The 13,662-nt window shown below is 38.9% G+C and overlaps 1 protein-coding gene across 1 annotated transcript in view; it reads right to left on the reverse strand.

Annotated features, from left to right (window-relative positions):
• PRMT8 (protein arginine methyltransferase 8) overlaps positions 1 to 13,662 on the reverse strand; it is a 145,276-nt gene that overhangs the window by 69,017 nt on the left and 62,597 nt on the right. The window lies entirely within an intron of this gene.

Consider the following 13,662-nt stretch of genomic DNA (forward strand, 5'->3'; position numbering starts at 1 on the left):
CAAGACTCTCCCCACTCTGATTCATCCTCCACTCAGCTGCCAAAGTGATTATCCCTAAAGTGTAGGTCAGACCACATCACTTCCATACTCAAAACGTTATTACCTCCAGGATCTGACATAAAACCCTGTATTTGTATTGAAAGCTCTTCATATCCTGGACCCTTACTACCTTTCCAGTTTTTTTATGCTTTCCTGCCCACCATGCACTTTAAGACCCATCTATACTAGCCTACTCCCTGTTCTTCACATGCTTGATCTCCTGTTTCTGGGTCTTCGCGGTGACTGTCCTCATGCCTGGAATATTCTCTTTTCTCATCTCTGTTGTATACCTTCCCTGGTTTCCTTTAACACTCAGTTCAAATCCCACCTTGTACAGTTCTTTCCCAGTCCCTTTTCCCTCCCCAGTCCTTCCCTCTGAGATTTTCCATCTACACAACATATACATATGTATGTACATATACATACATGTGTACGTATTTTATATGTACATGGTATTTAATTGTTGTCCCTCTTGTTAGAATGTGAGATCCTCAAGAAAAAGGATCATATTTTCACCTTTCTTTCACTTAACATAGTGAGCACTTCAATAAAGCTTATTGACAGACTGTCACTTCCAAGATCTCTCCCAGCTCCAAATCTATGATCCTATGGGCTTATTTATATACCATAAGGCAGAGATATATTAACATACCATATGAACCATAAGTTCAGCTACTACTGCAATATTTCCCCATCTGGTAAAGGAGGTGCTAGTCTGATGCCTTATCATGACATGGAGGTCACTCTTCTTAAAAGCTATGCTATACGCGTACCAGTTCTGGTACTTGCCCCAGGACAGATTGCGCAGTATTGTCTTAGGACCAGCTTGGCCAAGGTTGGAGAGGCTTGCCACCAGATTTGCTGTAGGGTAAGGAATTTTGGAACCTCAGTGATTATCCCAGGCCAACTCCACGAAGGAATGGGGGTTTTGATTAGCATTCATAAAGGAGTATCCATACCAATGAAATCACAGATCCTTGAAGTCTAAGCAACAGACCACATTCTTCTAAGAAAGTATTTGTCAATCAAAGACTCATACATCAGTTGAGCAAGGTTCTCCAGAAATCACCCTCCTCCCCCAAATGGAGATTCCATCTTCAGAAAATTGTCCAGTCTCCTCAGAACTCAGGTAAATGGTGTAACAAATCTTGATTTCCAAGGGCTGATGATGCAACATATTTCTCGCTTCTCAGTGTGGAGGTGGTGGGCTACAGATATGGAATACTGTGTGCTGTCGACTGTGGCTTCCATAAGCCTTTTTTAGTTTGTTTAACCGTTCCTCTTTCTTATAAGACAGGATGAGAATTAGAGTTCGGGAAGTGATGGTAATGAGAAGGGACAGGCAAAAATAAAACAGTATTTTAAAATCAATAAATAAAAGTTGAATCAAGTTCCAACTTTGCCACTTACTAGCTATTTGCCCCCAAATGATTTGTTTTTCAGAGCCTCAGTTACCTTAACGTGGACTAGATGATTGACTACAAAGAAGCTCAAATAGTCTCTGAGTCTATAAGACTATATAGATAGAGCACTAGGCCTGGAGGATCTGAATTCAAATCTAATCTCAGATACTCACTAGCTGTGTGACCCTGGCCAAGTCACTTAACTTGCCTCATTTTCCTCAACTGTAAAATGGAGATACTAATTACCTACCTCATGGGGTTGCTATGTGGATCAAATGAGATAATATTTATAAAATGCTTATCACAGTGCCTGGCGCATAATAGGTGCTACATAGTATGTGTATATTCCCTCTCTCTCCTTCCCCCTTCTCAGAAATTGCTTTGAATCTACTTTGTATATATTCTATATTTACTTATGTGTATGCATGTTGTTTCTTTCTATTAGAACCCAAACTCTTTAAGGGCAAGAAATGTTTCAATCTTTGTCCTTTAATGCCCAGTGCCTAGCCCTTCGCAGGGGAATATAGCAGGTGCCTAATAAACAGTTGTTAAATTGAGCTGAAGCTGATTACTAAAGAAGGTGGTACAATGTTTGCACATAGTTTCCTTTTTTTGCTTGTTGGTTCTGAATAGGAGATGTTCCACTGCTGAAGATTATTTAAGAGAGGACAGAGATTAATTCCTGCCTTACCACAGAGCACAGAGCTTAGCACATAGTAGGTGTTTGTGGATCATTTGATCGATTGACGGCCTTTCAACAGGGAAAGAGAATAAATGACTTGTTTCGATTCCTTCTTTCCTGAGATTCATGGTTTTTAGGCAGGTTTTAGATATAGTTTTAGACACATCCCTTCACCTCATTTCTTTCTAGGAGCTACAGATGTGGGTAGTTCAACAATTTCCTTCTACTCTCCCCAAATATCTGGGAGGCCAAGCAAGAAGAGGTTAAGGAGGTGGCAAAAGGCATATAGCTCCATATAGGAGTGTGAGACATATTTTCTTTTATTTTCATTATATTCATTAAACTATACGATCACAGTACAATAAGAAAATGAGTCCTATGGACATGGGGAGAATTGTGCAAAAGAGAGAAAGGATAATACAAACAGGTAGAGTAAGAGCTCATGAGCTGAGTATAAACCATAGATTTCATGTTATAATATTTTGAATGTTATTCTGTTTCACTACTCCCCAAATTAATTCTGGACCAGCACTATATAACACCACAGACGTAGTAATGTGGAGCAGAATCTAGGCATCTATAGTCTGGGATCTCTGTGGTGGCCAAAGAGCATTTGAGGAAGTCCATCTTATGCATGCAAATGAAACACTCTTGACAACTGATCTGATGGACAACTCAAATATTGGACTCAGAATTAGAGAATTCAGAAGTGACTTATTCAGTCCAACCCATACCCCAAAAGGATCTACATTGAACATGCTGGACAAGACAGGACTCCTATGAAGGGGAGTCCAACACCTCCCCAGGCAACCTATCCCATGTTTGCACAGTTCTAATCGGAAGTTTTCCTGACATCAAGCCTAAATTTAACCCTATAACTCTTTTAACTGCCTGTTGTTCTTGATTCTTCCCGATGAGGCAAAATTGTATAAGTCTAATCCCTCATGAAGACAAATATCATCCTCCTATCTACTCATATCACCCCCCACATACACACCACACACTCAAGCATAGTGCACACACACTCCCTCCCCCCACATCTGCATTCCCCTTGCACATGCACACAAAAACACAACACACACATCCACATACCCACCCCCACATCCGAACACACATATACTTCTTTTCTCAAGGCAAAATAACCCTAATTCTTTCAATTACTTCTCATATGACATCAATTCTTCACAGGACCCTTCACCAGCCTGATTTCCCTCCCCTGAATGAAGACTCTCCTACTTATTATAAATGGACCCAGAACTGATGACAGTACTCCAGATGAAGTTAGATTCAGGAACAGGACAGAGGACCTGCCCCCTCTGCCTGGCTCCAAGCCAGGTTGAAGTTATTTGGGCCAATGACTTAGGCTGAGAATATTTTTCACAAAAACCCAGATCTTTATTCAGAAAACTTCTAACTATTCCTCCCTTATTTTGTACGTGTGTGGTTGATTTTCTGGACCTGACCTATCCTTCTTGAACTTCCTCTGCTAGTCAGCCCAATGCTACAGAACATTTTGGATCCTGACTGTCATCCAGTGTGTTAGCTCCCTCCCAGCTTTGTGCCAGCCATTAATTTGGTAAGCATTCCATCTATGATTTTATAGAAGTAATTCATAAAAAGGAACAGATCTCTGGAATGTTTCACTAGAGGCCCTTTGCTATGTTGACACTGAATCATTAACAACTCCTTGAGTATGGCCATCAAATCACTTCTGAATCCATTTAATTATATTATCAACAAATCCACATCTCTCAATTTCCTCCACGTGAAGTCTCAGATACTTCATTAAGTGCTTTGCTAAACAATGACAAGAGGAAGAGATTAAAGGTATAAAGACAGACAGAAAAGAAAAAAAAATTATTCCCGTTTGCTGATGACATGATGGTTTACTTTGAAAATCCTAGGAAATCAGCCAAGAAACTAATTGAGGCAATTAATAGCTTCAGCAAAGTAGCAGGTTATAAAATAAACCCACAAAAATTATCAGCATTTCTATATAGAAACAACAAAACCCAGAAGGGAACAACAGAGATGGCCCATTCAAAACAATTACAAAATCCGTAAAATATTTTCTAGCTAGCCTATCAGCCCACACATTCTTTGGATGGAAAGGGATAGGGGTATACACCCATGGTTTCGCAAGTAAAGGGAACTCCCTCTGCCATTAATGGTCAGGACCTTCTCTGTTACTCAGAGTTGCTAGAAATTCAAGAAGTCCAGTGATTTTTTCCAACATCAGAAGTTAGTGTATGTCAGAAGCAAGGCTTGAACTCAGGCCTTCTTCATCCTGTGAAAAAGGCCAATATGCACCTTCGACTGGAACAGTGCTAAAGGAAAATGTCCCCCAAAAAAACAAGGTTCAAGAAAATAGTTTTTACAATGGCTTCTTTTATGAATTAGTTATTATCAATGTGGGAGTATATTGGGTCTCACAGGATAAGAGATGGACTTAAAAGGAGGAGAGGTTTGCTGGCACTGTTTCATCTTGCCGCACTATCTATACAGCTACCATTAGTAAATGCTATTTAGAGAAATTTTAAAAAACAGCTTAAATAACTGGCATAATACTCAGTGAGCACGGTTGAACAGTACTGCCAAAATTAATTCACAGATTTTGTGTTATAACAATCAAACTACCAATGGCATACTTCACAGTTACACTAAATAATAGCCAAATTCATTTGGAACAAGAAAAAGTCTGGAATTTCAAGAAATAATGGGAGAAAAGTAGGAATAATGGGGAAATGGCACTTCTAACAGTCAAATTATATTACAAAGAATAAATAAATTTAAAAACCGTAATCATTAAAACTGTACTGGTTAAGAACAGAAAAATAGATCAATGGAACCGACTAGACAAAGAATCAGAAAGAATTGAACTCAATAGTTCAGTGTTCCTCTTTCGGCACTCCTGCTGAGCTCATGAGGGAAATGGCAACACAGGTCCTAGTAACTTTCTACATGGGAGTGTGCGGAGAAGGGAAGAGTCAGGCCCTAACAGTGACGGTGGGATAGTGGGATAGGCCTACAACACTCTGCCTGTCTCAGAATAGGACATGAGCTCAGGTTAGCAATTGACCACAACAGAGAGGGCAACAGGTAGAAATATAGGAACTCCCCCAGGGTATCACCAAAGGTGGGACCAGAAACACACTCAATGTACAACGTAAATCAAGTATGAGACAATTATTTAAGCCACTATCCTTTCTCTGATTCCTCTGAAATCCACTTTAGATTGTGTGTCATACTTTGCCTAGTTTTTCTATCACAAATTCTAAAATGCAATGGATACTTACCCACAAAGTTCCCATCATCTCTCCCTCAATCAGCAATTAGATCTTTCTCATTCCTAAGATCACAGGTTCATGGAAATTTAAAGATGGAAACTGTTGAGTCCAATTTTCTCATTTTACTAATTAGGAAATCAGGTCTGTTTTGGTTAAGTGAATTGGGATTTGAACTTGGGTCCTCTGACTCCAAATTCAGTCTCAGATCCTATGCTAGGCTGTTGGTGAGAATCAAGTCCAGAAAACAAGTTCCTTTCATTAGTTCCCTTTAAAGGAATAAATTGTCATTAAGGCAAATCAAATAATAGCTGCTTTTCTTGGAGCAGAAAGACAGATGAAGCAGATGTTTCTATTTCATGAATCAATCCACCACTGTCTGCATGTGAAGAATTATCTAAGTTATCTAAAAAGCTGTTTTTCATTTACAATGCATTTTTTTTCCTTAAGTGAATCTTGGAGTTTAGAAAAAAGTAAAAAGTTTTTCCTTCCACAAAAAACATTTCAGTATTCCTTAAACCCTAAAACATAAATTATCTATGAAAGAATTCCCTATTTGACATGAACCACTGGGAAAACCAGAAAGCAGTATATTTGAACGACTATCTTGTATAATATAATGCTATATGACCTGGATATAAAATACTAATACCATTTAAAAAATTTACAGGAGAACCAGAAAACCTTTTATAGCTATGATAAAGTAATAAATTCTTGACCACATGAAGGATAGCATTGATTGTAAAAGATATAATAGATAATTTGATTATACAAAATAGAAAAGCTTTTTCATCATCAAAATTAATGCAACTAGGAATAGAAGGGAAGAGGATGACTAGGAAAAAAGTCTTTGGATTAATTATTTCTGATCAGGGCATGATATCTAAGATATAAATATAGATATGTAAATAGATACACAGATATAGGCAACTGACAGAAATACACATATGAACAAAAGCCATTTCCAATACATAAGTGGTCAAAAGGATATAAAAATTTTTTCAAAAGAAGATTTGGAAACTTAAAAACCATATGAAAAAATGCATCAAATCACCATTGTAGCAAGCCTAAGGCCAGCATGCTATTAATTCAGGTTCAGTGTTGAGATAAAATGAGGTACTTGTAGGTCATTAAATAATTAACTAGGATAGGTGACAAGGATAAGGTGGTAATGAGCTTTGGTAGAGAAGTCTTTCCCCATCCCCCATGTGGAAATGTGTCTTGTCAGCATGGCAGAGTATGGTATTTCCAGTGGTCTAGGAACCTCCAGTAAGTTTGAAGGCTTCAGACCATGTATGAATAGGACTTTTTATGCCTTTAGGTGATCAGGACACCAGAGCCAGAGGCTGCCAGGAAACTGCCTCCAGACAGCCTTGCCCTAACACCAGGCCAATCAAGTCCTAACTTTATACTTTTAGGAAAAATCTAGCCTGGCCCATATTTCAGGGGAAAAGGTATGTATGTGTTTTGGGGGGAAGGGGGTTGGAGATAATAGTAGTCAATGTCACAACTAATAATAGCAGGAATATCAGTCAAAATAATATTGCAGTCATATCTCATGCCCAATAAATTGGAAAAGATGACAAAAAATTAGGAAAATAAGTATTGGAAGGGTCGTGGGAAAATGGGCACACTAATACACAATTGGTCCAACTGTTTTAGAAAGTAATTTGGAGTTATGCAAAGAAAATAATGAAAATGTCCACACTTTTTTGGATTAGAGATTACACTTTGCATAAGCAAGTTGTGGTACATGCATAACTAGAATATTACTATTCTGTAAGAAACTATGAATATAATGCATACAAAATGAAATAAGCTGAACCAGAAAAACAACACACACAATTGCTTGAACAATGTAAATCAGCAAGAGCAAAACATTCAAAACTGAGTGCTGCAAAAATATAAAAAACAAACTTTAACCCAAAAGAACAGAAATGAGAAGGTACTTCCCCTGCTCTTTAGCAAAGTAAGAGAACTATGGGTATAGAACATTAAATAAAGTGTCTGACTCTTTACAAATATTGGTTAGTTTTACTGAACGGCTTCTTTTTTTTCTTTCCTTTTTCTTCTTTGTTACAAAGCATTGCTCTCTGGGAGGGAGATGGGACAAGGATAGGCTTGGGAAATGTAAATAAAAAGATCAGAATTTTTAAAATCATGTTAAAAAAAAAGCTTTGCTAAAATCTTGATAGGCTACCTCCACAGCCTTCTTGTCCTGATGAAAAAAAAAATCTGTTCTTGATGAAGCCATGCTGGCCCTTGCTAATCACTCCTTCCCTTTCCAAATGTTCACCACCCACCTCTTTAATGATCTGCTCTAGATTTTTCCCAGGGAGCTAAGTCAAGCTCACTAGACTATAATTAATAAATTCTATTCTCTTCCCTTTTTTGAAAATTGAGGCATCTGCCTTTCTCCAATCTTGTGGCACTTCTTCCATTTTCTATGGTTTTCTTATTTTTAATTGAAAAGTCTCTAATTATTATTTTAATTTGTTATTTATTTATAACATTTTCTTCTTTCTAAATTTTGAGTTCCAAACTCTATCCCTCCCTCCAACCCACTCCCCCACTCACTGAGAAGACAAGCAATATGATATCAATTATATATGTGAAATCATACAAAACATATATCCATATTAGCCATAATTTTTTGAAAAGGAAGAAAGATAAAGAAAGTGATAAAATTATAAGAGCCATGAATTAGCTTCCTTCTTCAGGCACCAGCTTTCTCAGCCCTCCCAGTTTTCTTCCTCAGGGCTCCTTTTTCTACCTCTTGCATCCCTGGCTTTCCCTGGACCCCCTCCAAGTTTCTGGACCCTCCCTCCCTACTCTCTCTCTCTCTCTCTCTCTCTCTCTCTCTCTCTCTCTCTCTCTGTCTCTCCCCCTCCCTCCCTTCCTCCCTCCTCCTATCCCTCCTCAAAAGTCGTTTTGCTTCTGACCTCTACCTCCCTTAATCGATCCTTCCTTTACCATCCTACCCCACCCTATGCGTCTTATCCCCTTTCCCCTCTTATTTTCCTATTGGGTAAGTTATATTTCTATACACAACTAAATATGTGTCTGTGTGTGTGTGTGTGTGTGTGTGTGTGTGTGTGTGTGTATTCTCTCTGAACCAATTGTGATGAAGTGAGGTTCAAGCATTGACTGCCACCCCTATACCCCTAATTTTCAACCTTCATTGGAAAAGCTTTCCCTTGTGTAACTCTTTTTTTGAGGGGGGAAGTCAATGCAATCAGGGTTAAGTGACTTGCCCAAGGTCATACAGCTAGTAAGTGTGTCGAGTATTTGAGGTCAGATTTGAACTCAGGTCCTCGTGACTCCAGGACTGGTGCTGTACTCACTGCACCACCTAGCTGCCCCTTTGTGTAACTCTTTTATGTGAGAAAATTTGCCCCATCCTACCCCTCCCTTTCCCCTCCTTCAAGTGCATACCTCTTTCTCATGCCTTTTTTTTTTTTTTGGAGATCATTCCAACACAATAGACTCACATTCTCTCCATGTAAACTCCTTTTGACTGCCTAATAATGACAAAGTTCTTAGGAGTTATGTGTATTGTCTTCCAATTTAGGAATATAAGCAGTTTAACTTTATTGAGTCCCTTATGATTACTCCTGGGAGTTTTCATTTTGGGATCACTTTTGGAAGGTGATCGATAGATTCTTTTGGTTTTTATTTTACCCTCTGAATCTAAGATATTGGGACAGTTTTCCATGATAATTTTTTGAAATATGATGTATAGGCTCTTTTTTTGTTTATAGCTTTCAAGTAGTGAAATAATACTTAAATTATTTCTCTTTGACCTGTTCTCCAGGTCAGTTGTTTTTCTTATGAGCTATTTCACATTTTCTTCTATTTTTTTCATTCTTTTGATTTTGTTTTGTTATTTCTTGATATCTCATAGAGTCATTGGCTTCTACTTGCACAGTTCTAATTTTTAGGAAACTACTTTCTTTTGTGAGATTTTTGTACCTCTTTTTCCATTTGTCCAAATCTGCATTTTCTTCAGTGAATTTTTGTGCCTCTTTAGGCCAATTCTGTTATTTTCTTCAATATTTTTTGTGTCTCTTTTATCAAGCTCTTAATTTTATTTTTGTAATTTTCTTGTATCACTCTCATTTCTTTTCCCAATTTTTCCTTTCCCATTCTTATCTCTTTCTTCAATACTTCTTGGAGTTCTTGTTGACATTGTATCCAATTAGCATTTTTCTTTGAGGCTTTGTTTGTAGATGTTTTCACATTGTTGTCTTCTTTTGAGTTCATTCTTGGTCTTCTCTGCCACCATAGTAACTTTTTAGGGTCAAATTATTTTTGTTGTTGTTAGCTCATTTTTTCCAGCCTATTTCTTTTTGAAATTGTGTTAAAGTTGTATTCTCCTCACCTAGGGGTAGGGAGGCACTATCCTAAGCTTCAGGCTTTTTGTTCTATTATTTTCAGAGCTAGTTCTGGGGGGTCAATAAGTTTTCAGTGCTTCCAAGATAATATGATCCAGGGAGAGGTGAGGTCACTGATCTCCCCATCTGTGCTCTCATCTTTACCCAGAAAGTACCCCTGCTCTTTTGCAGCTGCACACACTAACACTCCTCTTTGCCTTCGAACTATGAACAGGGCCCCTGCTCCCTTGTGATCAACCACCAGTGCTCCTCTCTGCCCTGGAATTGTAGTCCCGAGCTGTGTGTGGGCAATAGAATTACCAATCAGCACCAGCTGTATCTAGTACCAACAAAGGGTCCCTTGTAATCTCTTCCTGTCCCATTGCCTGGCTTCCTTACCATCTCTGGGCTGGGAGCTCCCAAAGATGCTGCTACTGCTGCTGCTTCTTGCTGCTCTGGGCTCTGAATAGGCCTCCATACCTGTGTCATAGACCTCTCCTGCTGACCTCTTAAGTTTTCTTAGACCAGAAAATTTCTTACCCAGACCTTTTGTTGGCTCTACTGCTCCAAAATTTGATTTGAGGCATTACTTTAAAGTTGTCTGGAAGAGAACATTGGGAGAGTTCATCTGTGTGGCTCTCTCTAATCTGCTATCTTGGCTCCACCATCCTCTATGATCTTTCAAGTTTTTGGTTAAGCAATCACATCTGCTAGTGCCCAAAGAGGTAGTTGAATTCGTCAAGAATCTTTGGGTTCTCTCTTATTGCCTCCCTAGTTGATTTGAACATCAATTTCCTATGAGTTATTTTTGTTCTGTTATGTTCAGTGCAAGGGTCATTCTCCTTGGCAGAGAAATAAATATTCACATTCAGTTGTTTTCACTCATGTCTGACTCTTAGTGAACCCATTTGAAGTTTCCTTGACAAAGATACAGGAGTGGTTTGCCATTTCCTTCTCCAGCTCATTTTATAAATGAGGAAACTGAGACAAGCAGGGTTAATTGACTTACCCAGGGTCATGCAGCTAGTAAGTGTCTGAGGCCAGATTTGAACTCAGGAAGATGAAAATTCCTAACTTCAGGCCCTTCACTCTATCTACTCTGCCACCTAGCTGCTCCATTGGCAGACAAAACAGAAGCAAAATAGGAACTGAGTAACCCTTCATTCTCTCTTTTGTCAGTTATCACAATTCCTGTCACTCCAAGCAAAAGTATCATCCCTTCTTTGGTCCTCCTTTCTCTCCCAGAATACCTTTGAGAACCTTCTTGTTAGTTGTCTTTCGCTTCCCTCACCACTCCCGGATCATTCTGAGCTTTAGCACCCTGGACACTATTTTTATGGGAACATGCCATATTCATTGTCTTTGATCTGGCCTCATTTCCATTTTCTGTACATTTCTTTTTAAAAATCTAAGTATCCTATGCATCCATACATCAGTCTCTCCAGATAGTTCTCATTGTCTGGGATCCCACTTCTTTGCTGGACAATGACTAGAGGGACACACATTCTTCCTACAGGTTTAAGGATAATAGCATTTAAGGTACATGACCCAAGAACACCAGGGAAGAGGCCACAAAGGAAACAAACAGCTGTCATGTAAGCATCTAATGCATGTAATGGTTTCCAAGGAAATGCTAGAGAAAATGAGGTTGGCATAGAGGTGAACTTTGGCCCATTCTAGGTTTAGAGATAACAGGGTTTAAAAATAGCTAAACATGGCTGAAAACATCGTTCATCACAACCCTAACAGATCAAAAGGTTGTGAGCCACAGAGAGCATTAGTTCTATAAGTTTAAGAAGGAAGAAGATAAACCTTGGGTGCTGTGGTTGCACTGAGAATTTTGGGCCAAGTATATGAATTATAAATAGTTGTTTCAACAAACATTTCTAAGAGAAATTTTGCCATCTGGATCTGGTTATGTTCCCCAATAAAGACATTATACCATTAAAGAAAAGTTTAACTGATATCCAACTCAGAAATAGATGTACCACTCCATGGAACATAAATGCATTTTAAGAAAATTTTAATGGAAATGCATTGTAGGAGGCTCTGTCTTAATTAGGTTGGCTAAACGTTTTTCTGAACTTAGTCAACACTAATATAAACACATCACCAAAAGCTGACAATCAACAGGGAGAAATATATTGGCTTCAACATACACCTCACATAAGCAGCTTTCTCGTCTTAGAAGATTTATTTTTTAAATGTTACTCACAGACCTTTACTTCTCTACAGCTTTCATTCCACCTCTGTTAGACAGCCTAGTGAAATGGAAAAAACAGTGCCCTGAGAGTTAGAATACCTGGGATCTTGTCTTGATTCTGACACGTGCTAACTGTGTGACCTTGAACAAGTCACTTCTCTGGGCCTCAATTTTTTTCTCACTTGAAGAAATGAGGCTCTTGAACAAGATGAACTTTAAAGTAACTCTGGGCTCTGACATCTATGATCCTGAATAAGGAAGAGTGTGTGCTGTGTTTTGCCTGTGTAGATTACATGTGCCCACATAGGTCTATCTAGATGTGGCTAAGAGGGAGGGATGCACAGATATTTCTAGAGTCTCCCCACCCTTCTCTTTAAGAGACTTTTATTCTGTCCATGAGGGGAGAAAGATTTTGGGACCAGATGTTGGCCACTCTACTCTCCTCAGAGAGAGGAGATACTGGGCTAGAATTATATATATTGCCTGCCCCCCAATATTGTTAGTCTATAGAATATAATTTTTAGATTCAATCTGAGCTACTAAACATTGTCTTTCAATGAGAAGAGAGTTCCCCAAACTATATATCCAAGGTTCACCTCTCTTCCCACCAAATGCCAGTTCCATAATGAACACATATAGCAAACAGCAAATGAACCCATTCATCCCAACCAATAGCAAACAGAAATCAGAGAAATACATATGAGAATATATACCAGACAATACACTGAGTGAATGAATTCTCCTACTGAGAAAAAGAAGTCTCAGATTAACCAAGAGAGAGGGTCCTAGATTTCACCCAAGAGGAAATTCCCCCAAATCTCTAGTGTAGTAAGCCAAAGATAGGGACCTGGCTGAGGTGCGATCTCTCCAGGTTAGCTTCTTCCAAAGTCTTTACTTTCAGAGACCTCTCCCTGAAGAGAGTCTGAAACCACATGTCTTCTCTTTCAATTCCAGAAGCCAGAAGCCCAGTCACTCTCTTCTCCTAAGCTCTCACAAACTCTGCCCCCATGAAGGAATGGGGTATGGAATAATCAAGTTCTAGCCAAGTCCCCCGCAAATAGGCTTTGAGGCACCTGTTCTTATACCTGGGAGGCTTTCTAATGGGGCAAGACCCCTTTGTGCCCAATCTTCTTGGTCCTCCATGATTTAAACATGAAATTCAATAAGCATGCTATGTTAATGGTTATTAATTATTAGACTGTTAGCTCCTTGAGAGCAGTGAATACTTTTTTTTTACTTTTGTTGTAGCCCCATCCCTAGTGCATAGCATAGCACCTGATATATATTAGGTGTTTAATAAAGGTTTCTTGATTGTCTGACTGTTAAAATATTCTACCATCTGGGAGTTTACATTCCATTGCAGAGCTACAACAGATAAACAGATAAGTAAATATGTGCCCAATATGTGGTGTCGATAATAAATGCTCTTTAAGGAGCAATTCATAAGGAAGTACCATGGAATATGAGCTGATCTCAGAATCAGGGAGACCTGGCTTCAGTCTCCTTCTGACAAATTCTGGCTATACGGCCCTAGGCACACAGGGCCTTTATGCATGTAGTGGTTTGCAAGGAAATGCAAGAGAAAATGAGGTTGGGGTAGGGTTGAACTTCAGCCTGTTCCAGGGATCTTTACTTCTCAGTGCCCTCCCTCCCAAGCAACTCTCTAAAACTGTAATGT

This window comes from Trichosurus vulpecula, chromosome 5 (assembly GCF_011100635.1).
Source record: "Trichosurus vulpecula isolate mTriVul1 chromosome 5, mTriVul1.pri, whole genome shotgun sequence".
Lineage (NCBI taxonomy): Eukaryota > Metazoa > Chordata > Mammalia > Diprotodontia > Phalangeridae > Trichosurus > Trichosurus vulpecula.